Source organism: Schistocerca nitens, chromosome 7, assembly GCF_023898315.1.
Source record: "Schistocerca nitens isolate TAMUIC-IGC-003100 chromosome 7, iqSchNite1.1, whole genome shotgun sequence".
Taxonomy (NCBI): Eukaryota; Metazoa; Arthropoda; class Insecta; order Orthoptera; family Acrididae; genus Schistocerca; species Schistocerca nitens.
This window is the reverse complement of record NC_064620.1, coordinates 574053357-574081340: the sequence shown is the minus strand read 5'-3', so window position 1 is coordinate 574081340 and position 27984 is coordinate 574053357. Positions and strand designations below refer to the sequence as shown.

At 42.3% G+C, this 27984-nt stretch overlaps 1 protein-coding gene across 4 annotated transcripts in view; it reads right to left on the bottom strand.

The window, feature by feature from the left end:
- Window positions 1-26986, bottom strand: part of LOC126194902 (uncharacterized) — a 51000-nt gene extending 24014 nt beyond the window's left edge. For 3 of the 4 annotated variants that reach the window (XM_049933262.1, XM_049933260.1, XM_049933263.1), the window contains exon 1: window positions 26843-26986. The gene's annotated coding sequence lies outside the window, so the exon portion shown is untranslated. The remainder of the gene's footprint in view (window positions 1-26842) is intronic. The other variant, XM_049933261.1, reaches the window with a different exon arrangement.
- Between the last annotated feature and the right edge of the window lie 998 nt (window positions 26987-27984).

Below are 27984 nucleotides of genomic sequence, written 5' to 3'. Positions count from 1 at the left end.
GTTTTTAACGCATCTGGTGTGCTATTTCTTCGCATCGGATATCTTGTTATTCCAGTCATATTATTCCATTCATACCACCACCTCCCCAATGCAACTGGACTTCTTCTTCAGTGCCACATGTCTTGCTTCACACACTGAAGAAGAAACATGAACGTGCTGAAAGATGAAAAACTAGTAAGACTCCTCAACAGAGTGAAAGTAAGGTTTTGTTCTACTACAGTTTCAAAAGAACAATTTTAAATGTGTACCGAAAATTGTGAAAAACATAATATAAAATAAAAATACCTGTACTCGATATTGCCATTTTCATACTGATGTATCGATATATCAGGGGAGAAAATGTTACCTATATATATCGATATTCTCTCTAGAAATATCGATATATAGATATTTTATCAACAGCCCTTTATCTCATCTCACGCTTTAGTACTATGAAAGTGAAGTCCTCGAATCTGTTCTTTAAGTTTAGGAAACAACTGAAAATTTGATGAGATCGAGTCGGGACTGTATGGGCTATGGAGGGTGTTCGATGGCAGTGAAGCCAAGGCGTCGGCCTATTACGGATGTCGCAGCGCTCGTGTGTGGTCTTGCATTGTCATGCTGAACGAGAGGGTGCTCTGTGTGTGGAAGAACTCTTTCACTTCGAAACTGGATTACAGCTCGCTGTTTATTATGCATCGATATAGTACTTCGGACGCATTATGTCCCATTTTTTAAACAAAAATGGCTAAAATGATGTTTCAGTCTTCAGTCCAAGACCGGTTTGATGCAGCTCTCCATGCTACTCTACTGAGCGAACCTCTTCATCTCTGAATAAGTACTGAAACCTACACCCGTCTGAATCTGCTTACTGTATTCATCTTTTGGACTCCCTCTACTGTTTTTTCCCCTAACACTTCCCTCCAGTACTAAACTGGCAATCCCTTCATGTCTCAGAATATGTCCTATCAACCGATCCTCTCTCTTAGTTAAGTTATGCCAGAAGTTCGTTGTCTTCGCAATTCTGTTCAGTTCCTTCTCATTAGTTACGCGGTCTACCTAACTAATCTTCACCATTCTTCTAGAGCATTACTTTCCAAAATCTTTTATTCTCTTCTCGTCTGAACTATTTGTCGCGTATTTTACACTTCCAGACGTGGGTACGCTCCGAACAAACGCCTTCAGAAAAGACTTCCTAACACTTAAGTCCGTATTCGGTGCTAACAAATTTCTCCTCTTAAGAAATGCTTTTCTTGCCATTGCCAGTCTACACTGATGACCCAATACATTATGACCACCTGCTTAACAGCTTGTTCGTTAGTCTTTGGAACGAAATATATCACTGATTCTGCATATCAGTGATCCGACAGCTTGTTGCTAGGTTTGTGGAGTCATGTGGCATTACATGACTAAGCATAGGTCATGCAATTTGGGTAAATAACGGTCCGCTGATTTGGATATGCTGTGATGGCGCTCGATAGCGACCCAGATGGGTTCCATAGGATTTACATCAGGCAAACTTGGTCGCCCAGACATTGACGTGAGTTCACTATAATGCTCCTCAAACCGCTGTAGCACAGTTGTGGCTCCGAGACACGGACGGTTTACTGCTGAAAGATGACATTACCTTCGGGGAAGACATCAAGCGTGAAGGGATGCAGGTGGTTCACAGCTGCCAGCCTGTCATCGATTAATACCACAGGTCCTGTGCAAGCGCAGGAGAAAGTCTCCCATATTATAATACAGCTCCCGTCATCCTGCATCCGCAGCGCGCTGTATGTTTCGAGCCGCCGTTCGACTCGATGACGGCGTTTGTGGAGGCAACCATCGAGATAGTGTAAAACAAATGTGATTCACCCGATGAGCGGACACCTTTCCATTGATCTACGGTCGAATGCCGAAGGTCCCATGCCCACTGCAGTCGTAATTGACGAAGTCGTTGGGTTAAACATGTGAACACGTAGGGGTGGTCTGGTGCGGGGCTCCATGTTCAACAATGTACGATGAACGGTGTGCTCCGAAACACTTGTGCGTGCACCAGAATTGCGCTCTTTCGGTAGAGATGTCACAGATAACCACTATCTACTTTGCAGAGAAGACAAGCCTCCGAACCCCACGCTCTGTGAAGAGTCGTGGTCGTCCAACCGTTTGGCGCCTATTGGTAGTTTCACTGTCGTTCTACCTCTTTCCGTAGATGCTCGCGACAGTAGCACGTCAACAGTCGACCAGCTTATCCGTTTTCGAGATACTCATTCACAGACTCTGCGTAATAATAGTCTCTCCTTTGTCAAAGTGGCATATCTCAATGGATTTTCCCATTTGCAGGCCAAATCTTCGCTTGGGTGATCACCCGTTCGTGTCTGGTCCGCTACATACTTTCGTTGTCGCGTCACGTGCCCGCATTGCCAACAGGCGGCACCCACCGTCGCCGTGGGTAGTGGTCATAATGTTCAGGCTTATCAGTGTATACTTTATATCCTGTCCTTTGGCTGTCATCAGTTATTTTGCTGCCCAAATAATAAAAATATGGATGCAGTAATCGATGGCTGAGAGGACGTGGCCTTCAATTTCACATATAACTTACGTTTCCTTAAATATAATGGAAAGAAAATTATGTTTGCGAAAGGCAAATGCAGTTACAAAGACTCGTAAAATCTTTTCAGGTTTCCAAAAGCTCACTCCGAACTTCTAAAGAAATGGATGCATGCAGTGCGAAGGGACTCCGTCGAAATATAACTCCATGTACAGCAATGATATTTTTAAAGACATATATACACTCCTGGAAATGGAAAAAAGAACACATTGACACCGGTGTGTCAGACCCACCATACTTGCTCCGGACACTGCGAGAGGGCTGTACAAGCAATGATCACACGCACGGCACAGCGGACACACCAGGAACCGCGGTGTTGGCCGTCGAATGGCGCTAGCTGCGCAGCATTTGTGCACCACCGCCGTCAGTGTCAGTCAGTTTGCCGTGGCATACGGAGCTCCATCGCAGTCTTTAACACTGGTAGCATGCCGCGAGAGCGTGGACGTGAACCGTATGTGCAGTTGACGGACTTTGAGCGAGGGCGTATAGTGGGCATGCGGGAGGCCGGGTGGACGTACCGCCGAATTGCTCAACACGTGGGGCGTGAGGTCTCCACAGTACATCGATGTTGTCGCCAGTGGTCGGCGGAAGGTGCACGTGCCCGTCGACCTGGGACCGGACCGCAGCGACGCACGGATGCACGCCAAGACCGTAGGATCCTACGCAGTGCCGTAGGGGACCGCACCGCCACTTCCCAGCAAATTAGGGACACTGTTGCTCCTGGGGTATCGGCGAGGACCATTCGCAACCGTCTCCATGAAGCTGGGCTACGGTCCCGCACACCGTTAGGCCGTCTTCCGCTCACGCCCCAACATCGTGCAGCCCGCCTCCAGTGGTGTCGCGACAGGCGTGAATGGAGGGACGAATGGAGACGTGTCGTCTTCAGCGATGAGAGTCGCTTCTGCCTTGGTGCCAATGATGGTCGTATGCGTGTTTGGCGCCGTGCAGGTGAGCGCCACAATCAGGACTGCATACGACCGAGGCACACAGGGCCAACACCCCGCATCATGGTGTGGGGAGCGATCTCCTACACTGGCCGTACACCACTGGTGATCGTCGAGGGGACACTGAATAATGCACGGTACATCCAAACCGTCATCGAACCCATCGTTCTACCATTCCTAGACCGGCAAGGGCACCTGCTGTTCCAACAGGACAATGCACGTCCGCATGTATCCCGTGCCACCCAACCTGCTCTAGAAGGTGTAAGTCAACTACCCTGGCCAGCAAGATCTCCGGATCTGTCCCCCATTGAGCAAGTTTGGGACTGGATGAAGCGTCGTCTCACGCGGTCTGCACGTCCAGCACGAACGCTGGTCCAACTGAGGCGCCAGGTGGAAATGGCATGGCAAGCCGTTCCACAGGACTACATCCAGCATCTCTACGATCGTCTCCATGGGAGAATAGCAGTCTGCATTGCTGCGAAAGGTGGATATACACTGTACTAGTGCCGACATTGTGCATGCTCTGTTGCCTGTGTCTATGTGCCTGTGGCTCTGTCAGTGTGATCATGTGATGTATCTGACCCCAGGAATGTGTCAATAAAGTTTCCCCTTCCAGGGACAATGAATTCACGGTGTTCTTATTTCAATTTCCAGGAGTGTATATATCTCGACCATGAACAGACATACGAGGGTAATCCCAAAAGTAAGGTCCCCTATTTTTTTTATAAGTACATAGACCTGTTTATTTCTACAATGGTTTACATCAGTTTACAGCTTGAACATTTAGCTATTTTTCGACATAATCAGCATTTCTGTCGATGCATTTTTGTAGACGCTGTGGCAGTTTTTGTATGCCCATGTCATACCAGCTCATCGCAATGCTGTTCAGAAAGTTATGAACCTCTTCTTTCACCTCGTCGTCGGAGCTGAATCGCTTTCCGGCCAAATGTTCTTTTAACCTAGGGAACAGGTGATAGTCACTGGGCGCCAAGTCAGGACTATAGGGTGGGTGGGTGATTATGTTCCACTGAAACTGTTGCAGGAGAGCAACGGTTTGCCGAGCAATGTGTGCGCGAGCGTTGTCATCGAGAATGGGTACGCCATTGCTCGACGTTTCTCTTCTCCAGTTCTGAATTATCCGTTTGAGTTTTTTCCCAGTACCTGTCAGAATTAATTGTGGTCCCAGCGATTCAGCTCCGACGACGAGGTGAAAGAAGAGGTACATAACTTTCTGAACAGCATGGTGGCGAGCTGGTATGACATGGGCATACAAAAACTGTCACAGTGTCTACAAAAATGCATCGAAAGAAATGGCGAATATGTCGAAAAACAGCTAAATGTTCAAGCTGTAAACTGATGTAAACCATTGTAGAAACAAACAGTTCTATGTACGGTACTTATAAAAATAGGAGACCCTACTTTTGGGATTACTCTCGTACAACTGCTGAAAGATGACGCTGTACTTAATGCATTCAGTTTTCCTGTAAAACTGCAGCCGCGCCGAGTGGCCGCGCGGTTTGAGACGCCATGTCACGGATTGCACGGCCCCTCCTGCCGCCGGTTCGAGTCCTCCCTCAGGCATGGGTGTGTGTATGTTGTTCTTAGCATAAGTTAGTTTAAGTAGTGTGTAAGTCTAGGGACCAATGACCTCAGCAGTTTGGTCCCTTAGGAATTCACACACATTTGAACAATGTTTTGTAAAACTGCGACTGGATACCAATCAGAGAAGACAACAACGGTTTCTGAGGTAAAACAGTCTATTTAACTAGCAACAAGGATACACATTGTGGTGTCACCGCCAGCCACCACACTTGCTAGGTGGTAGCCTTTAAATCGGCCGCGGTCCGTTAGTATACGTCGGACCCGCGTGTCGCCACTATCAGTGATTGCAGACCGAGCGCCGCCACACGGCAGGTCTAGAGACACTTCCTAGCACTCGACCCAGTTGTACAGCCGACTTTGCTAGCGATGGTTCACTGACAAATTACGCTCTCATTTGCCGAGACGATAGTTAGCATAGCCTTCAGCTACGTCATTTGCTACGACCTAGCAAGGCGCCATTACCAGTTACTATTGATGCTGTAAAACATGTACCGTCAACAGCGAGGTTCACCAATTATGGATTAAAGTTAAGTATTCCAGCAGGTACGTACTATTTTTGCTAGTCTCATTTCCCTGACCTGTTCCAGACCTCACGCCAGCCTGCGTGAGCTTAAACGCGTGCCCTTCGGCTTACTCCTAGTGGATTGGCTGTCTTGGCAGTCCACAACACACATTGCTGGTCATGTATCTTTATGATGTGGTAGCTAGTAAATCTAGCTGATGGACTGATTTCATTTGGTTTCAGGAAACGAATGAGATTCAAACAAATACTCTGTGAGAATCCGATGTCAGCCATGCTAAATATGATGCTAATGGTCAGAATAAAGTATCTGACAGAACAGTGGTGCTCATAAAAAAAACGTGAGAATACTGCACACAAAGTGACTTGAAAAAAGTGGAAAACATGGCACAATTGATTGCAATGCTGAAGAAAAGAACCAGCTTGAATCACAATCTCGAAAGTGGACTTCATTGACGTTTTAGTGGTTTAACTTTAGATTTCTTTTTTTTCTCAATTGTAAAATAGTGGTGTTTAAAATGAATTCTCGGAGTATAGTGAACTAAGTAAAGAACTGGCCTTCATTCTGCTCTGGAAACATTTACTTTGAATTCAAAGTCTTTTTATGACGGACTTATTAACTCTGTGTGCTGTTTATTTGGTGAACAAGCCAACGTACTTCGCACGACACATAGGCCAGTATGTGTTGTTGATTGTGAAGACTTGTATGAATTACAGGTAATACGACGGACTGCTATTATGAGTCTTCATATTACACTGGTGTCCAAAATTAAAGCAACAAACCACTATTTCTCCGTCTTGTCTGTAATTGACGATATAATCGTACAAACTGTCAACAGATGTCAGTACGATCGTGTCCTGCACGGAAAACGGAATTATGGTCAACAGACGACAACGCTAACGATGACGTCATGGTACCTATCAAACGAGATAATGTTTATTGGCTAGTCCCACACCCACAGTCGCTGTGTACACAGTCACAGACGATGCAGTATGCCACACAGGAGACGCCTACCATGGTCTCTGTGGTGGAGGGTCATGGAAAGAATGAAAGTAGGTCAGAAACGAATGTGGCCTGATGGCTTAATGTGAATCGTTCTGTTGTTTCTCGGATGTGGTGACAGTTTATAGAGATCGAAACTGTCCCGAAGACCAGAGCGGGGAAGACCACGTGTAACATCAGAAACAGAGAATCGTTATTTGGCTGTAAGGGCACAACGGTACCGCCTCAGTACTGCACGGCAACTGGTATCTGACCTAGCAGCATCCATTGGACGTGTTGTATCGATGCAAACTGTGTACAGAAGGATTTGGCAGAGTGGCCTTATATGTCAAAGACCTGCTGTACGTGTACATCTGATGCATCTTCACAGAATGGAACGTCTGGAGTGGAGCCGTCAACACGTCACCTGGTCGGTCGAATAGTGGGCAAATGTTCGTTACACAGGTGAGTCCCGATTTGGTCTGGACGGTGATTCCCGACCGATTTGCATCTGGAAGCAACGTGGAACACAACTTCGGGACCAAACCACTGTGGGAAGAGACCGATATTGAGGATGATCCCTAATAGTGTGGGCGGGCAGGGATTATGTTGACCACTCGAACACCTCTTCATGAATTTGTACGGTTAAATCGGCTGCTGTCAGGTATCGTGTGATGAGATATTGGGACCTCATGTGTGGTTCTTGCGAGGTGCTGTGGGTCCACACTTCGTATTGCTGGACGAACTCATGGAGCACGGGTGGTTGACGTTTTCCTGGAAACAGAAGATATTGCACCCACGACGTGGCCTGCTCACTCTCTCGATTTCAATCCCATAGAGCATGTCTGCGACTCAGTGGGACACGGTTTGCATCACGTCAGCGTCCACCGACCGCTCTCCAAGGTTTGCGAACAGCCCTGCAGGAAAAATGGTCGTTATTGGCTCAACATGAGATTGATGACATCATTCACGCATACCCCGTCGTTTGTCAGGCCTGTGTTGCTGCCAGAGGTGGTCACAGCCCATACTGAGCGCATTAACGAGTTGTCGGAATGTGTGTGTAAATCCGTTAAGATGGAAGAAAACGAAGAACATTTTCGTCTGCCGTTATGCATGTTGCAGTTGTTCATGTTCTGTTCAAATGCTTCAAATGGCTCTGAGCACTATGGGACTTAACATCTGTGGTCATCAGTCCCCTAGAACTTAGAACTACTTAAACCTAACTAACCTAAGGACATCACACACATCCATGCCCGAGGCAGGATTCGAACCTGCGACCGTAGCAGTCGCGCGGTTCCGGACTGAGCGCCTAGAACCGCATGGCCACCGCGGCCGGCCAACATGTTCTGTATTCTTTATATTGTTTCTACTTCACTATCACCTGTTGTGTGGAAAAATAAACGCAACCTTGAAAAACTTCGGTTTGTACCTTTAGTTTTGGACACCAGCGTATATTACAAGCACAGACAAAGAAAGCAATACGTGTTGCACAGGACAACAATTCTGGTATGAGTGCACGACATAAATCTTGGGCAAGCTAATAACATTTGTCAGTGTGTGGCATGTTGAATGTATATGTTGAATGAAACAAAATAATAAATACAAAATTAAATATGCTCTTTATCTGTTACTAATTCGACCATCTTCCTTTCTGAAAATTCTTGTACGCAAATTGTTAAAGCCTTTTTTTGTCTGTCTGTAGCTAATTTATATAAAATGTGGAACAAAGCATTGGTTTAGCAGTTTTGCTGCTATGATGTGCACGGGAGCTTTTTTTCTCGTTGGATGTAGAAAGAGAAGCATTTTGTGTCACATGACTCATCGCCTGAAATACCGTTACCCACCTGGTGAGACAACTATAATAAAAAATTTCTCACATCAACGTTTTACTCATTTGTGCCTCATCATTCAGGAAATAAAAGGCGCAAAGTGAAAGCAAAAATCTCTTGGACAGAAGTAAGTTTTTTTTTTTACATCTACATCTACATGGATTCTCGCAGATCACATGTAAGTGCCTGGTTGAGGGTTCATCGAACCACCTAAAAGTATAATCTGTAATTTGTAACTGAGCCGTGCTCCAGCTCTCGTTTGTGCCGTTGACAGGTTGGCGTCGTGTATTCGGACTGTGACCTCTCGTTTTCTTAGTTCGTTCACTGGCGCCACTACCTCCTTGTTGCTCCACAGTGACTGGTTTTAGTATTGTTTGAGTTGTTCGTGGAATGGTTTTCGCGGCTCCGTGTTTATCTAGTATGGTTTTGAATGAGCAGTCATTTTAACGCTGTCTGCGAACTGGGTTCGTGGGGGCAACTTGTTGTGATTAACTCGGATTATTCTTGCGTTTGAACATGTTCTCTTGTATAATGTTTGTCGTTTTACGATGTCAAGAGTGTAATCCGCCCGTCTGCCTGGCATGGTTATTGCATCATTGTACTGGCCATCGGACGTTAGGTAGATTTTGCGAGAGTGTTGGTCTTGCGTTAAGCTGTGACTGGTTTGAGTTGCCATCCTGTTAAGTGAGTATAAAACTGGGCTGCCTGTCTCATCTTACTAACGTTTGAGGGACTTTCCCAGGTCGATCTTTGGAGCACTGTCTGTGGATCAATCCCTCCTTTATTTGGTCTGATAGTGTCAACTGTTTAAAAAAATAATGTTTTGTTTAAATTATTCCTATTGCTTGTGGCCTTCAGACGACAAATAATTCGAATTCTTCTTAATTAGGACGTCAGCCGTCAGTGTAACTTGTGTTACAGTCAATTTTTTAATGATTGTTTTAAAAATTACTTTGGTATTTTTAACATGTAACTCTCTTCCTCATTTGTAATTCAGGCCTTCTGCCGCTAATTTTTCTGAAATATTGCTTGTGGCCTTCAGCCGACAAATAATTTTGAATTATTTCTTAATAAGGCCTTCAGCCGTCAGTATAGCTTGTGTTACAGTCAATTTTTTAAGAATGATTGTTTTTTAGAAAATTATTTCCTTAAATAAAGTGTATGTGTTTACTGTGCAACCAACGGTAACTGATTAGGCCCCGCCCACACCTTTTCCTGCTTTCCTTATGTCCCAAGTTTCAGTAACGGCGGTGCGAAAGTACGAAAATTACGTATGTACACAAAGCAGAATAATTGTGAAATTGTTCTTGACCGGAACGATTAGCAGATAGAAAGAAATATTAACAGTGAACCATAAATCAAATTCAGTCAGCGTCGCATTGTATCCATAAATCGTAATTGTATTTATTCTGTATAAAATGGTTCAAATGGCTCTGAGCACTATGTGACTTAACATCTGAAGTCATCAGTCCCCTAGAACTTAGAACTACTTAAACCTAACTAATCTAAGGACATCAGACACATTCATGCCCGAGGCAGGATTCGAACCTGCGACCGTAGCGGTCGCGCGGTTCCAGACTGAAGCGCCTAGAACCGCTCGGCCGCAACGGCCGGCACTATTCTGTATAGGTGAACAGTTTGACAGCTTGCCCTGGTTTGACATGGCGGCAGTGACGCCAAGTGTCGAGCTTTGCTTCGTGTAGTATACGTTCTCTCCAGTTTTGTACTGGTTCTCTGGCACTGTCCATCTAGGTTGGAGGCTTCCTTGATTCACACGAATACCAAACACAAAGAAATAGACCAATATTGCTGAAACTTGGTGTGGGTTCTTTCCAAAGATGCTACTAACTAAACATGGCCTCGATACGCGTCGGTGGTGCCATCTCTCGGACATTGTTCGGAGTTTTCAAACGCCCCTCGTATTTTGGCTTAGGTGCCAAAACGCGATAACTTCTAAGATAGTGGCGCTCAAAGTGTCAACGCGTCTTCAGCGTCCTCCTCGCTCGACTGAAAACTAAGTGCTCTGATAACGCAGTGGTCAAGATCATAGTCTCGAAAGTGAGGCTGAAGCCGCTCCGAAACTTTGAGCTTCGTTTTCTCGGAAGTGATTACGTTTTGGCACCTGAGCCAGTACAAGGAGGTCTCTGCTTTCATCCTCCTGTTACCCTGCCAAATTTCGACTGTGTTATCCCTTGTAAGAAACTGCATAAAATGAGACCGCCACGTAAAGTCACTATTCTCGTGTTCAAATCCAATCATATGTCTGTTTTCTCTTATGTCGCGGATATATACAACGTATGGCAAAAAGTAACGCAATTTTTTTTTCCTTAAAGAATCTTTATTTATTCATCACAGCCGACTCTGTCTCCTTCAAAGTAATCCACCTCAGATATAATACAATTGTGGGAGAGGTTTTTCCAATCTTGGAAAGGAACTCACTTTTTGTTATGGTGCTCAGCTCCTTCAGCGATTCCGTTTCTATGTGGGTTGGATAAAAAGTAGTGGCAACACTGCCGTAACGTGAAGGATGTGCGTCACATATCATGTCTCCTGACAATAAAAGGTCAGTTGAAGTAGTCAGTGGGCGGCGACGGCTGGGTTTGAGTCAGTGGGGCAGGGTCGCCATATGAAACGTCCCCTTAGAACAATTATACATGACTGTGCTTAAACTGACACACAATATTTTTTAGCGCAACGCAATCTGACTTTCGAAAATCCCTACAAAAGAATGGCACTGACTAATATTAACCTATACGTTTCACAAATCACTTACCTCACCAAAAATCTTCGTTACTCGAACTACTGCAATACAGCGAGCGCCACTACTGACAGCTAAATAAAAGATTCAAACTACGGAAGGCACTAACTACTGATAGGCATAGTTAGCAAATGAAAGATTTTTATAGAGAACAAACAATGTATTTACCTTAATAGTCATCAAAAGTCATAATATATATAGCAGTTCATGACATCCAGTCTTACAAATTTCAAAACTCCGCCATTTCTCTCCCCACATCCACCACTGCTGGCGGCTCACCTCCAACTGCGCAACGCTACGCGCTGTTCACATCCAGCTGCCCAACACTACAATGGCCAACAACAATGCAAACCAGCCACAGACTGCACGCAGCACAGCCAGTGATTTTCATACAGAGCGCTACGTGGCGTTACCAATATAAAAACCTAAACAGCCTACTTACAGTGGCATTGTGTATTGCCTGGAAGTGCAGGAAGCCAGTTGTAGCGCCCTAAGAATATGTTTGGGAAAGAAGAACAACGTGAGTGGACCAAGAGTGAAGGGGCACTGCATCCCGTCCTCCATCATGACAACGCATTGCGCCACATGGCGGACGCCGTGCAGGAGCTCATGCGTACGTGTGGGGGTGGGAGATGCTGGAAGATCCACCGCATTCGTCCAATATGAGTCCGTGTGATTACGACCTGTTCCCAAAATGAAGGAACCTCTTCGTGGCAAGTGTTACAACACAAGATAAAACGTAATCCGTGCCACAGGGTGGTCCTTGAGAGACATCGACAGAGATGGATGCGCTGATTTTTATTTAATTTCACGTCTAGTTCCGCAGTACCAAATTGGGGAGCAAATCTCAAAGGTCACGAAACGTGTCAGTACATGAAATTACAACATGAAAGTAATAACAGATAAAATAAAATGCTTATGAACCCAAAAAAGTCAAGCCATAAGTTTAAGTAAATGCAATCAACAATATAACATAAGAATCATCTTAATTTTTCAAGGTACTTCTCAACAGAATAGGAGAGATCTATGGGGAAACTCTTCAGTTTCGATTTGAAACCGCATGGATTACTGCTAAGATTTTTGAATTCTCGTGGTAGTTTATTGAAAACGGATGAAGCAGTGTACTGCACGCCTCTCTGGACAAGAGTTAAAGAAATGCGATCCAAACGCAGATTGGATTTCTGCCGAGTATTAACTGAGTGAAACCTGCTTATTCTTGGGAATAAGCTGATATTGTTAACAAGAAACAACAGTAAAGAATATATGTGTCGAGCGGCTAATGTCAGAATACCCCAATGAGCAGGGGTAGGTTCGTGAATTTACGCCACTTATTGCCCGAACCGCCCGTTTCTGAGGGCTACCCTGAGAGCTTCTGAAGAGCTACCCCAAAACATAATACCATACGACATAAGCGAACGAAAATAAGCAAAGTAGAAAAATTTTCGCGTCGAACGATCACTTATTTCAGATACCGTTAGAATAGTAAAAATGGCAGCATTAAGCCGTGTCACATGATCCTGAACGTGGGCTTGCCACAACGGTTTACTATCTCAACACCTAGAAATTTCAACTGTTTAGTTTCACCGATCACATGCCCATTCTGTGAAATTAAAACGTTGTATTTTGTTGAATTGTGTGTTAGAAACTGTAAATATTCAGTCTTACTGTGATTTAGCGCTAGTTTATTTTCTACGAGCCATGAACGTATGTGATGTACTGCACTATTTGAAACCGAGCCAATGTTGCACACAACATCACAACATCCTTTACTACCAAGCTAGTGTCATCAGCAAACAGAAATATTTTAGAATTACCTGTAATACTAGAGGGCATATCATTTATATAAATAATATGGTGTACTGCGCCCACCATCTGCGTACGGGAAGGTGATCGAGATATGGTGCTATTATGTTGAGTGTGTGTGATACGGTGAACGTCTGTCAATAAAGTCTGTATGAATTGCAACCGCATTGCCATTAAATTTTATCCAGCCTATCTGTCTCATCAATGGTGGCAGAACGACGTCCTTTCAGCGTTCTCTTTAGCCTCGGGAATAGAAAGAAGTCGCAGGTGACTATGTCCGGTGAACACGGTGGCTGAGGCAACATAACGGTTTCACTTTTATGCCAAAACATCGCTAAATGCATTGAGGTGTGAGCATTATCGTGATGCTCTTTCCACGAGTGGTTTTGCCACAATTCCGGTCGTTTTCTTCGGACTGCTGCACTCAAACGGCGCGTAACTTCCAGGTAATACTCTTTATTGATCGTAAGGTCGTAAGGCAGGCACTCATAATACACTGTTCCATTGAAATCGTAAAAGCAGTGACAAGAACCTTCAACGACGGGTCCTTGGATTCGACGTCATACCCTTATACAAATGTATCGTCACCTGTTACAATCTTCTTTACAAGTTCTGGATCGTTGTCGACTTCATTCAACAGTTTCTGAGCGATGTCTACGCGACGTCGTTGTTGGTCGAAATTCAAGAATTTCGGAACAGACTTTGCTGGCTCACATTTTATGTTCAAAACATCCGAAAGAAAAAATGATTGGCGTTAGCAAAAGGATATGCTGACATCATCAGCAACGTATCTGGTGACTCCTTTCACACTGGCGCCAGTAATTGATGCGCTAGGGCGTCCAGACGGTCATCGCCTTCGAAGTCTTCTCGACGCTCTTTGAAACATTTACACCACTCGCAGTCTCTTGTCTTATTCGTAGTAGAGTTGCAAAAAGCCACAGTCAACATTTCAACTGCGGTGCTTCTCTTTATTCCACAGCTGAAGCAAAATTTAATGCACATTCTTTGATCCATCTTTTCCGAAACCAAAATTTCATCGGGCAGTCGGAAACACATATAACCTTCTCGAATGTCATTTAAAACTAAATAGTCATATCAGATGAAAATGCAAACATACATCAGGAACTTGTGCACCAACAGTACAAATAAAAATTAAAAATCCGATGTACACAGCCGCCAAAAAAAAAAAAAAAAACTCCCGTTACTTTTCGGTTGGTTGGTTGATTCGGGGGAGAGGACGAAACATCGAGGTCATCGGTCCCATCTACATCTACATCCCAACGGTGTGTGGCGGAGGGCACTTTACGTGCCACTGTCATTACCTCCCTTTCCTGTTCCAGTCACGTATGCTTTGCGGTAAGAACGACTGCCGGAAAGCCTCCGTGCGCTCGAATCTCTAATTTTACATTCGTGATTTCCTCGGGAGATTTAAGTGGGGGAAGCAATATGTTCGATACCTCATTCAGAAACGCACCCTCTCGAAACCTGGACAGCAAGCTACACCGCGATGCAGACCGCCTCTCTTGCAGAATCTGCCACTTGAGCTTGCTAAACATCTCCGTAACGTTATCACGCTTACCAAATAACCCTGTGACGAAACGCGCCGCTCTTCTTTGTATCTTCTCTATCTCCTCTGTCAACCCGACCTGGTACGGATCCCACACTGATGAGCAATACTCAAGTATAGGTCGAACGAGTGGTTTGTAAGCCACCACCTTTGTTGATGGACTACATTTTCTAAGGACTCTCCCAATGACTCTAAACCTGGCACCCGCCTTACCAACAATTAATTTTAAATGATCATTCCACTTCAAATCGTTCCGTACGCATACTCCCTGATATTTTACAGAAGTAACTGCTACCAGTGTTTGTTCCACTATCATATAATCATACAATAAAGGATCCTACTTTCTATGTATTCGCAATACATTACATTTGTCTATGTTAAGAGTCAGTTGCCACTGCCTGCACCAAGTGCCTGTCCGCTGCAGATCTTCCTGCATTTCGCTGCAATTCTCTAATGCTGCAACTTCTCTGTATACACAATCCGCGAAAAACCCCATAGAACTTCCGTCGGAGTAGAGAAGTATGGGGAACGAAGTCGGCCGTGCCCTTTCAAAGGAACAATCCCGGCATTTGCCTGAAGCGATTGAGGGAAATCGCGGTAAATCTAAATCAAGGTGGCCGCAAGCGTATTTGAATCGTTGCAAGTTAGGTGCGCTAACCACTGCACCACCGCGCTTCGTGTTAATTTTTGATCACACCTAGTATCACATCAACATTTTATCGTGAAATACAATGGAAGTAATGGCGAAAGAAATAAAGATTTGAAACCTTATTAAAAATAGACTTTGTCAACAAGGGTTAACCACCTTCACAGAACTGAAACAATACTCCATAGGTATGAAATTTTATTAGGAGTAATTTCTGAGGTACAGTGACAAAAGCCTTCTGGAAATCTATAAATATTCTTTCTTAGGTATTGACGTGACCTGTGCAACTTTCCAGTCTTTAGGTATGGATCTTTCAACTAGCGATCGGTTGTATTTTGATTATACTAAATGTGGAGCAATTGTATCAGCGTACTCTGAGAGAGACCTGAGTGGGATACGATCAGGACCGGAGGCCTTTCCTTTATTAAGTGATTTAAGCTGCTTCCCAACGCCGAGAATATCAGTTTCTAAGTTACTCATGTTGGCAGTTGTTCTTGGTTCGAATTCTGGAATATTTACTTTGTTTTCTTTGTTGAAGGAATTTCGGTAAGCCCTATTTAGTATCCCAGCTTTAGTGACGCTGTCATCAGTAACATCACCACTGTTATCGCGCACTGAAGATGTTGATTGTGTCTTTCCGGTGTTGTTCTTTACATACGACCATAATCTCTTTGCATTTTCTTTCGTGAAAATGGCACCATTTCTGTACATTATTGACTCGTGCGGTAGGCAAAACGATTCATACTTACACGACGCTCTGCTTGCCGATGAAATCAGAATACCGACATGTTCATCAAAACTGATACCGCCAAAGTACACGCCGTTATGTAAGCTCTGCGACGCATACTTTTAATGGCAAGTGAAGAACAACATTCGCGGGTACTCTACTCTCACCGCGCATCAAAAGGAAATCACAAGTAAAAGCGATGCAATTGAAGCACACACTTTGGGCCATAATCATTTGCAGGCTCCAGCGTCCCAGAAAATGCTTCGAGATGCTTGGTTTATCGCGAAACTGTTACCACATTGCTAGGCTGTTTTCCTAATGATATTCACATAAAAAAATGTGACTGTGCCTTTGCAGGTTGCTCGTGGTGCGCCCAATTTAATGCTCTGAATGTTTTTATGAATGTACTGGTTCTTTTGAAGCAAAAAAAGTAAAAATCAAAAAGCAAAACTTGAAATAATAGTATTTTTATGTTTTTAATTTTCGATTACCGTTGATTATATAAGGTTATGTACAATCAACGATAAAATCTATTTTATTTCTTTTGTCAGTAGTTCCATTGGACTTCACGATGTCATAAAAAATGCTGATGTGACATACTTTCGCGTCAAAAAAAGAAATACAAAACATAACATTGGATTTGAACACGGGATGGGCAATTTCGAAACCGTGTTCGTAGCCACTGCACCACCAACTCACTAGGTCATGCGATGAGCTAGTGGACTGATGGGCAACACGTCGAAAGTCTGGCCCTCATTTTCTAGAAAACCTGTTGAGTGTTGGCACCTAAGCCGATACAGATGTCCCTTTATTTTCAACCCCCTTTCGCCACGCGAAATTTCGAATATATCAGGGAGCGAGCTAGGCGGGTTCCACTTGTTAGCATTAAACCGTAAACACTTACACTATGTTCTCCAATACTCTTGTTAAAGGTGTTATGTTACATCTGTCCACATTTAAAGATATGCATCTCCGAACCATCACCAATGCCTGCAGAAAACTGCGTCGTCTGTGAACCAACCATCTTATAACGCTGCTGATTCTGTCTGACAAGTCCTCTACTCTGTTAGTTTACACTAAACATTCATTTGTAATTATCGCTACATGCTGACCATTTACAAGTGGTTTGTTTAATACAGATGCGAATTTGTAATTCCTGCTCATCACCTTTTGCACAGTACAAAAATAGAAATTCTCCTACAAAATAGAACAAGTTGTCATGAAACAACTTTCTCAGTTTGTTTTCAGATGTAACTTTTTTCCGTCTGTCAGACATTTTATATCATTGGGTGAATGAGCAAATACTTTTGCGGCAGCATCCTGCACCCCTTTTTGTGCTAAAGACAAATTTAATGTGGAATAATAATTGCCATTTTTTCATTTGGTGTCGTAATTATGTACGACATTGCTCCTTTTGACTGTAGTGTGTTATTTGGAACAAACTTCTTAAGGCTATAAACTTTCAGTGAGGTAGTAGTCAAAATGCCTAACTCCTTAAACATGTGTATACAGGATGATCCTGGGTGAGCACCACATATTATTCTTGCAGAACGTTTTTGAGAAATTACGATTTTCTTTCTTAAAGGTGAGTTACCATAGAGAATTATTCCACATGCAGTTACTGAATGAAAATATGTAAAAATCTCAACTTACCTTTATGTTTCTTCCCAAGTTTTGCAATGATTCGAAATGAAAATGTGGCTGAACTAAGTTCAGTACTCCAAAAATATTTTTTCATTCTCTTTAAATTCTCACCAGTATGGACACCCAGAATTTGTGATGTTTTCACATATTTATTATTATTCTCTCATCATGTAGAACACTTACCATTGGTGTAGTACCTATAGATGAGCAGAACCAAATATGTTAGGTCTTTATGAAACTAAGAGTGAGACCATTTGCGGAAAACCGTTTAATAATACTGTTAAGAATATTATTTACCATCTCTTCTACTGTCGTGTCTACCTTTCGTATGACGAAAATGATGACACTATCATCTGCAAAAAGAACTAATTCTACTTGTTGTGTATAAGACGGAACGTCCGTCATTTATATCAGAAATAATAGTGTACTTAAGACTGAGCCTTGTGGATTTCTCCCCAGTCGGAAGAATCTATGCTACTTACAATTGTAGAATCATTAAGTACAACTTTCTACATTCTTTTGGTTGAATTTGACAGTGTCGATTGGTTGGCTATACCCTCAATTCCATAAAACCTTAGTTTATCTATGAAAATAGTATTATGATTCACACGGTGAAGTGCCTTATATAGGTCACAAAATACCAAGTAGTGCTATTTCGTTATTTAATGTTTATAAAATTTGGTGAGTGAACGTGTAAATTGTATTCTCTTTTGAGCAAATCTTCAGCAACCCTGACTGTGACTTACTGTGGATACTGTTGTTGCTCTGGTGAAATATTAGAGTATATTATCTTATCAAAAACTCTGGAAAATTATATCAGTAGTAAAACGCAGTGGTTGTTATTTACATCTCTGATATCATCTTCTTATAGAGGGGTTTAACAATGACGTATTTCAGTTCGTGTGGAAAAATCCCTGAGTTAATGATGCATTACATATTTCGGAAAAAATTGCTTATTATACGGCAACAAGTCTTTAGTGACCTGTTGGAAACACCTTTAAATCCAGAAAAGCTTTTATTTTTAAGAAAATATATAAGTTTCTTAACTTCAGAAGGAGCAGTGGGTGGGACATCCATATTATTGAATTTTATGAGAGTTACGTTTTCAACAAACTGCTGTGATTTTTCTCTTGAACTGTTTGTCCCTATAATTTCTACTATATTTAATAAATGATTATTAAATATATTTGCTACCTGTGACTCATCATTAATAGCCCTCCCATTCAGTTCGGTAGTGACATTATCCGGTTCTGTGACCTGTTCTCCTGTCTCTTGTTTCACTATGTTACATACAGATTTAAATCTGTTGCCGGATCTATCGATTTATGACCTAATGTGCATGTTCCTAGACTTTTTAATAATCTCTGTTAAGAATTACGAGTAGTTTTTGTAGTGTGCAACTACTGTATGATCTTTACTTGGTCTTCAAAAAGGTAATTTACCTTTTCCTTTCACAATAGGCTATAAATCTCTGTGGTGGTGCAAGTTTTTTTGCTTAATGTGATTTCTGATTAGTGTATGAGGTAAGCTATTTCCAAATAATGATATGAATTTATCAACGAATGAATTAAAGTTTATGTCAGTGTTTGTTTCGTTAAAAATTTCATCTCAGGTCATCCTTTGTAAACTATTCTTAAGAATATGTATCATAGAGTCATTAAATATTCTAATCCATTTACACTAAGGAGAATCTATACTATGACACAGTATCCTACCTATCGTGACTGCGTTGTGGGCAGAATGAGCACTAACAGAGAGAGCACTTGCTACCAGGTAGCAGTGACACCAGCGTGAGATGCAAAATATTGGAGGTCCTATTACACCAGCTTGGGGCACATCTTCTTTCCTTTCTGTGTAACATTCACCGTCGAGAATATTGGCGATAGTACTTCTTATGATTGTATCTTAGCTGTCAATGGTGTGGCACAGTGTAGAACTCTTTACGTTGACTGTGACTGTATCATATTGTAAGATCTGGAAGTCAGTACTCCCATGTAACATTAATCTTCCCTATACCACAATAACTGGACCACTAGAACGATCATGTTCGACAATGTTGGACGTACCGTCGCACAGCGAGAGGTGGGAACACCTGCATTCAGGAACACTGTCCAACGTGATCGTTCTGGTGGTACAAGTATTGCGGCGTGGGGAAGTGTGTTATATTGGCGTATTGACCTCCTAATCTTTGAACACTGTACACCCACCTGTCATCGTTATTACGACACTGTATTTATTTCCAAAATGCATCTTTTCAGGAATGCATTTGCCCCTGACCGCATGTTCATGGATGGTAATGCACGACCACTTCGAACACCGCAGATGGAGCAGGCACTGCCCTTTGTGGTGATCACACACCTTGTTAATAACCACGTCCTGCCTTTTATATTTGTCTTTGAATAAAAGTGTCATTTATGTTCGTCTCATTGGACGTTTGTTTCATTTACCTCCTGTACCTTACTGCAGCAGCTCCTTTTATGTATGGTCCAAGTTTCATTGAGCTATGATACTTGGCAGTGAAACATCATGTGAGAGTTACTTCCGCCAAGTTTCACACACCAGTCTATATTACTATATGGATTCCATGGACAACAAAAATTTTGTTCTTTCGTGTTGTTATTGTGGTCTTCAGTTGGTGCAGCCCTCCATGTTACTCTATCCTATACAAGCCTCTTCATCTCCGAGTAACTACTGCAACCTACACCTCTTTGAATCTGCTTACTGTATTCATTTCTGGGTCTCCCTCTACGATTTTTACCCCCCACTCTCCCCTCCAGTGCTAAATTGGTGATCCCTCTGCCGGCCGGAGTGGCCCAGCGGTTCTAGGCTCTTGAGTCCGGAACCGCGCTCCTGCTACGGTCGCAGGTTCGATTCCTGCATCTGGCATGGATGTGTGTGATGTCCTTAGGTTAGTTAGGTTTAAGTAGTTCTAAGTCTAGGGGACCACAGACGTTAAGTCCCATAGTGCTTAGAACGATTTGAACCATTTTTGTGATCTCTTGATGACTCACAATGTGTCCTACCAACTGATCCCTTCTTTTAGTCAGCTTTCACCACAAATGTCTCTTCTCTCCAAGTCTATTCAACACCTCCTCATTAGTTACGTGATTTACCCATCTAATCTTCAGTATTCTTCTGTAGCACCACATTTGAAAAGCTTCTATTCTATTCTAGTCTACACTGTTTATCGTCCATATTTCACTTCCATACATGGCTACAATCCATACAAATACTTTCAGAAACGACTTTCTTACACTTAAATCCACACTCGATGTTAACAAATTTCTCTTTTTCAGAAACGCTTTTCTTGCCATTGACAGTCTACATTTTATATCCTCCCTGCTTCGACCATCATCAGTTATATTACTTCCCAAATAGCAAAACTCATTACTACTTTAAGTATCTCATTTCCTAATCTAATTCCCTCAGAATCACCTGATTTAATTTGACTACATACCCTTACCCTCGTTTTGCTTTTGTTGATGTTCATCTTATATTCTCCTTTCAACATAATGTCCATTCCATTGAACTGCTCTTCCAAGTCCTTTGCTGTCTCTGGCAGAATTACAATGTCGTCGGCAAACCTCAAAGTTTTTATTTCTTCTCCCTGGGTTTTAGTTCCTACTCAAAATTTTTCTTTCGTTACCTTTACTGCTTGCTCAATATACAGGGTGTTACAAAAAGGTACGGCCAAACTTTCAGGAAACATTCCTCACACACATATAAAGAAAAGATGTTATGTGGACATGTGTCCGGAAACGCTTAATTTCCATGTTAGAGCTCATTTTAGTTTCGCCAGTATGTACTGTACTTCCTCGATTCACCGCCAGTTGGCCCAATTGAAGGAAGGTAATGTTGACTTCGGTGCTTGTGTTGACATGCGACTCATTGATCTACAGTACTAGCATCAAGCACATCAGTACGTAGCATCAACAGGTTAGTGTTCATCACGAACGTGGTTTTGCAGTCAGTGCAATGTTTACAAATGCGGAGTTGGCAGATGCCCATTTGATTTGATTTACAAGTATGACACAACATGTGGTTCATGCACAATGGAGGTCTGCACATTTCAGTCGAAGTTTTCGTACGCTTCTCAACAACAGATTCGGTGACCGATGGATTGGTAGAGGCGGACCAATTCCATGGCCTCCACGCTCTCCTGACCTCAACCCTCTTGACTCTCATTTATGGGGGCATTTGAAAGCTCTTGTCTACGCATCCCCGGTACCAAATGTAGAGACTCTTCGTGCTCGTATTGTGGACGGCTGTGATAAAATACGCCATTCTCCAGGGATTCCATGAGACGGAGGGTGGATGCATGTACCCTCGCTAACGGAGGACATTTTGAACATTTCCTGTAACAAAGTGTTTGAAGTCACGCTGGTACGTTCTGTTGCTGTGTGTTTCCATTCCATGGTTAATGTGATTTGAAGAGAAGTAATAAAATGAGCTCTAACATGGAAAGTAAGCGTTTCCGGACACATGTCCACATAACATATTTTCTTTCTTTGTGTGTGAGGAATGTTTTCTGAAAGTTTGGCCGTACCTTTTTGTAACACCCTGTATAACCCTGTCTCACTCCCTTCTCAATCACTGTTTCCCTTCCGCGCTCCTCAGCTTTATAACTGCCATCTGGTTTCTGTACAAATTGTAAACAGCCCTTCGCTCCCTATATTTTACCCATGCCATCTTTAAAATTTGAAAGAGAGTATTCCAGTCGACATTTTCAAAAACTTTATCTAAGTCTACAAATGCTATAAACATAGGGTTGTCTTGCCTTAACCTATCTCCTATGAGAAACCTTAGAGTCAGTATTGCCGCGCGTGTTCCTACATTTCTCCGGAATCCAAACTGTTCCTCCCCGAGGTCGGCGTCTAACAGTTACTCCACTTTTCTCTAAAGGCTTCTTGTTAGTATTTTGCACCCATGACTTATTAAACTGATACTTCGGTAATTTTCACACCTGTCAGCACGTGCTTTCTTTGCAATTGGGATTATTATATTCTTCTTAAAGTCTGAGGGTATTTCGCCTATCTCACATATCTTGCTCACCAGATGGAGGAGTTTCGTCGTGGCTCGCTCTCCCAAGGTTATCAGTAGCTCTAACAGGATGTTGTCTATTCCCGGGGCCTTCATTCAGATTTGCACTGCACTGCTTTGTCAAATCGTTCACGCAGTTCATATCTCCTTTCTCCTCTTCGTCTGCGTTTTCTTCCCTTTCCATAATATTGCCTCAAGTACATCTCTCTTTTACACACCCTCTATACACTCCTTTAATCTTTTCTGGTTTCCCTTCTTTGCTTAGGACTGGTTTTCCATCTGAGCTCTGGATATTCATACAGGTGGTTCTCTTTCCGCCAAAGGTCTCTTTAAGTTTTCCTGTAGGCAGTATCTACCCCTAGTAACACATACTTCTACATTTGTCCTCTAACTATTCGTGCTTAGCCGTTTTGCTCTTCCTGTATTTCATATAATTATTTTCCAAATCTAAAAATTTTAATGCAGTCATAATCTCCACTTTCCGAAGCACAAGCTTTCATTCAAGGCTTAACACAACAAAAGAAGAATTAAAATTAGGAAATCTGTATGTGTCTTGAGTTAACCTAGCTCATGGCGCAAACTGCCCAAACTATAATCATCCAGAGTTTGATAATGGCGGCACTCAGCGATTTCCAATAAGTTCTAAACACAATTTCAAACTGTTTCGAAACTTTTTGTCGCTGACACGCTCCCCTCCCTCTCCACTCAAAACAATAAAAAGAAAAGAGTTTATCGCTTACTAAATGTTCATTGTTCATATGGTAAAACTTCGCCATTCAGTATGACGTTTTAATTTAGCACTTTTGAAGATATTTTACACGCGGGACTTCGATTAAGGAAACGATGTGGGGTTACTGCTTACATGAGATTTTTAATTGATCGGAAGTTGCAAGACCACAATAAAAATAACCTCCTTTATCAACAGCAAGCGGTCCTGTAGAAAACTATTTGCTCTAAAAACGTCCTGAAAACATTACTGTTTCTTTTTTCCTGCCACTGCCACATGGTTCCAGTTATTTTTAGTGACTGTTTGTTTTGACAATCGCTTCACCACTCAACAAATTCACCACGAAGCAGATTCATACAAAACATCTAACTATCGACAACTATAGAAGTTTCCGAGACAGAACACAGAATTCGTTTTTTACGAACGTTGACGATTGTGGAATCAGAATAAGAAACGCCGTTGAAAACAGACGCTATGCCAACTCACTTCAAGACTTTGGATGAGAAATCAACTCTCTGCAACATATATACTTCGTTTTACTTTAGGCACAACGACATTTATGATATGACAATAATCGTTATCCATTTCGGAAATATGTTGGTCATCTTCAAATTCTAAATAACACATGTGGCCTTACCAGGACAATGCGTATGTAAGAGATAGATTTAGTATGACAAAGCCTTCTTTACTAAGTACAGCCTATTTCGTACAGAATCTGAAGATGGTTAGTGTTTGTCTAACACCGGTAACGGTTGTTACCGTTCTGTGAACAAAATGCGTCTCAAATAAAAGCAACCGTGTAATACATCAAAGACTCTTCTCCATTGGCAGGATAATTTTTCAGTCTTGTATTCATAATTTTCTTGATCACATATGATAGACATATGACATTTAAGTGGTTTAGAAAATTTAGAATAGGAATAAAAAGTCCAGGGAGAAGAAATAAAAACTTTGAGGTGTGCCGGTGACATTGTAATTTTGTCGGAGATAGCAAAGGACTTGGAAGAGCAGTTCAGCGGAATGGACAGTATCTTGAAAGGAGGACAAAAGATAAACATCAGCAAGCGCGAAACGAGGATAATTGAACGTAGTCGAATTAAATCATGTGATGCTGCAGGAATTAGATTAGGAAATGAGACACTTAAAGCAGTAAATGATTTTTGCTATTTAGGAAGGTAAATAACTGATGATGGTCGAAGTAGAGAGGATATAAAACGTAGACTGGCAATGGCAAGCAAAGCGTTTCTGAAGAAGAGAAATTTGTTAACATCGATGATAGATTTTAGTGTCAGGAAGCCTTTTCTGAAAGTATTTGTAGCCATGTATGGAAGAGAAACACGGACGATAAACAGTTTAGACAAAAAGAGAATAGATCCTTTTGAAATGCGGTGATACAGAAGAATGCTGAAGACTAGATGGGTAGATCATATAACTAATGAGGCGGTACTGAACAGAAAGGGGGAGAAGAGAAATTTAATTGACCATAATGAATGTTTGATGACGCCCTGATAGGTTACTTTCGTAACAATACATTGGATTTTTAGTTCTGATGACGTGTCAGTATCGTCGAAACCAGTTCGCCGCAATATATCTAGCAAATGCAAACAAGACATCTGTAAACAAAATAATGTGTTTCAAATATATTATGTTTTACTACTTGATAATGTCAAATTTCATTGAGTACATCCTCTTTCTAAAAAGAAAGCCACAGGATAAAATATTTAATTTTTTTTACCTTTGGACGCAGTGTAATCCTACGTTAAGCTCTAACTTACGTAAGAGATTGTTGATCTTATGTGGATATTAACATTAAGCAAAAAAATAAGTCTGGAAGACGAGGAAGGAATGACTTGTATCAAAAATAGTGTAAACACGGCTGCAGCTTTTTGCTCCTACGGTCTGACCAATACATCGAAGAAGCAGTTGCGGAAATAAAAGGTACTTCAAATGTGGAATTAAAATTGAGGGTGAAATGATATCAATGATAAGATTCGCCGATGGCATTGCTGTCCTCGGTGAAAATGGGAAATAATAACAAGGCTTGTTGAATGAAATGGACAGTATAATGAGTACCGAATATGGATCGCGAGTAAATCGAAGAGGAAAGAGGAATGTAATGAAATGTGGCAGAAATGCTATTAACGATAAACTTAACATCAACATTGTCGAGCATGAACAAGCAAGTGAAGTAAATTTGCTACTACCTTGGAAGCAAAATAAAGTGTGACGGTCGAATCAAGGATTTAAAAACTAAACCAGCACAGAAAAGAAGGAATTTGCTGACCGGAAAAAGAATACTAGTATCGAACACAGGCCTTAAGGGGGCTAGGACATCAAACGGGTCGACTTGGAGCAGGAGAGGCACCACGGGACGTTTTAATTTCCGCTATCTATATTTTTACAAATAAATTCATAAAACTTTGTCAGCATATCCAAGAAGGATTCAGGATTCACACTCATAGCAGTGGAAGTTCAAAAAAATGACAAAATAATTCTTTTACATGTGAAATTTCATCTTTTTTTCACTTATTATTGGCTGCATTTGTTGCTCTAGGTATACTTTCCTTCATAAACAATAGGAATTCTTCGACGAATTTTGCACAGCATTACAAACCATGCTTACAGGTGTATGAAACTCCAGAATTTTCCAAATCTATTAAAACTGTGGTAAAAATTGAGATAATCAACTGTAAAATTTAAGTTTTTTCTAAACGTGATGTTTGAAATGTAACAACTCATTCATTTTTTCATAAATTAAATAAATTCTAGTGTTTTCAATGCAGCAATAGTAAACGAAAAAATGATGAGATTTCACATGTAAAAAAATTTATTTTGTTACGTTTGTGAACTTCCACTTCTATGAGCGTGAATCCTGAATCCTTCCTAGTCATGCTGACAAAGTTTTATGAATTTATTTGTAAAAGTATAGACAGCGGAAATTAAAATGTCCTGTGGTGCCTCTCCTTCTCCAAGTCGGCCCGTTTGACGTCCTACCCCGCTTAATCTGAACAAGATTTCTCTGAGAATGTACATTTGGAGCACAACATTGTATGGTAGCGAGTCATGGTCTGTGGGAAAACCGGAAAAGAGAGAATCGAAGCACTTGAGATAAGATGTTATTGAAGCATGTTGAAAATTAGGTGGACTGATTATGTAAGGAACGAGGATGTTCTCCACAGAATCGGTGAAGAAAGGAACCTATGGGAAATACTGACAAGAAGAAGGAACAGGATGACAGAGCTTATGTTAAGACATCAAGGCATAACTTCCACGGTACTAGAGGGAGCTGTAGAGGGTACAAACTGCAGGGAAAGACACAGATCGGAATTCACTCGACAAATAATTGAGAACGTATGGCGTGAATGCTGCCCTGAGATGAAGATGTTGGCATAAGAAAGGAATATGTGGCGGTCCGCTTCGGACCAGTCCGAAAACTGATACCTAAATAGAAAAAGGCGTGCCTTTCACTGTCGCTACTTACATACGTACCGGAGATGGAACGTGGTATCTCCCGTGCTACTGCTCAGAATTCCGACGCTGACCGCCACCAACGGCGCACCTCCGTGGACTGGACGTGGCCCCACTGGTGAACGCAGGTCCAGGAGAAACAGGCGCGTTCCGGTGGTGCGAGTCCTTATGTAGCCAGTGGGGGTCATTTCGCCAGCTGAGCGTGACGTCTGTCATTTCGCTCTTCCTGCGTTTCGGCCAAACGCCTCTTGTAATTGCCGTGCGCTACGACCTAGCCTCAAGGTCCCACTGTTTATTGCGGTGCCGGCGGCGCGTGTCTTATTTTCACATGTGCTCGGCTGTTATCAGCGACAACAGAGCCAGCCTCTGCGTTCGTCCGTCATTGTTCTCTGAGATACTGCGCTGAACACAATAGATGCCCGCCGACGGCTGTTCCTCCTCTGTGGGGACGAAATTATGCAAGTGGGTTAGATCACTTCGTCACTGACGGTTCGTTATCTCTGAACTACCATTTTCGATACGGAGACGCCTAATTGTTGCTAATGTTCAGATTATTCTGACGATGTGTCATTCCCACGCTGCTTGCTGAGGATTCGGATTCGGTAAGGATGTTTTGATAGTTTTATACTACCACCCACGCATCTCCCATCTCCCCAGTCTTCGTCACGTCGCATAATTACGTCGAGTTGTGCAACAAAGGAAAGAGTGAGGTTTCTAGTGCCAGTGTCGTTCAAATGGTTCAAATGTCTCTGAGCACTATGGGACTTAACTTCTGAGATCATCAGTCCCCTAGAACTTAGAACTACTTAAACCTAACCAACCTAAGGACATCACACACAAACATGCCCGAGGCATGATTCGAACCTGCGACCGTAGCGGTCGCGCGGTTCCAGGCCATTGTCGTCTTGGTTAAAAATACGAGATAGACTTGAATCAGACTGATTCATCTTCAACTGTTACCAACACCTACTCTGCATCTACATATAAATTCCGCAAGCCACCCTGTGGTGAGTGGTGGAGTGTATTCTGTGTATCACTATTATTCCCCTGTTTTCCCGTTTCAGACACTAATGGTGCGCGGGAAAAATATTGGTGGTCCCTCTCTGTGTGAGCTCCAAAAATGTTCGAATGTGTGTGAAATCTTATGGGACTTAA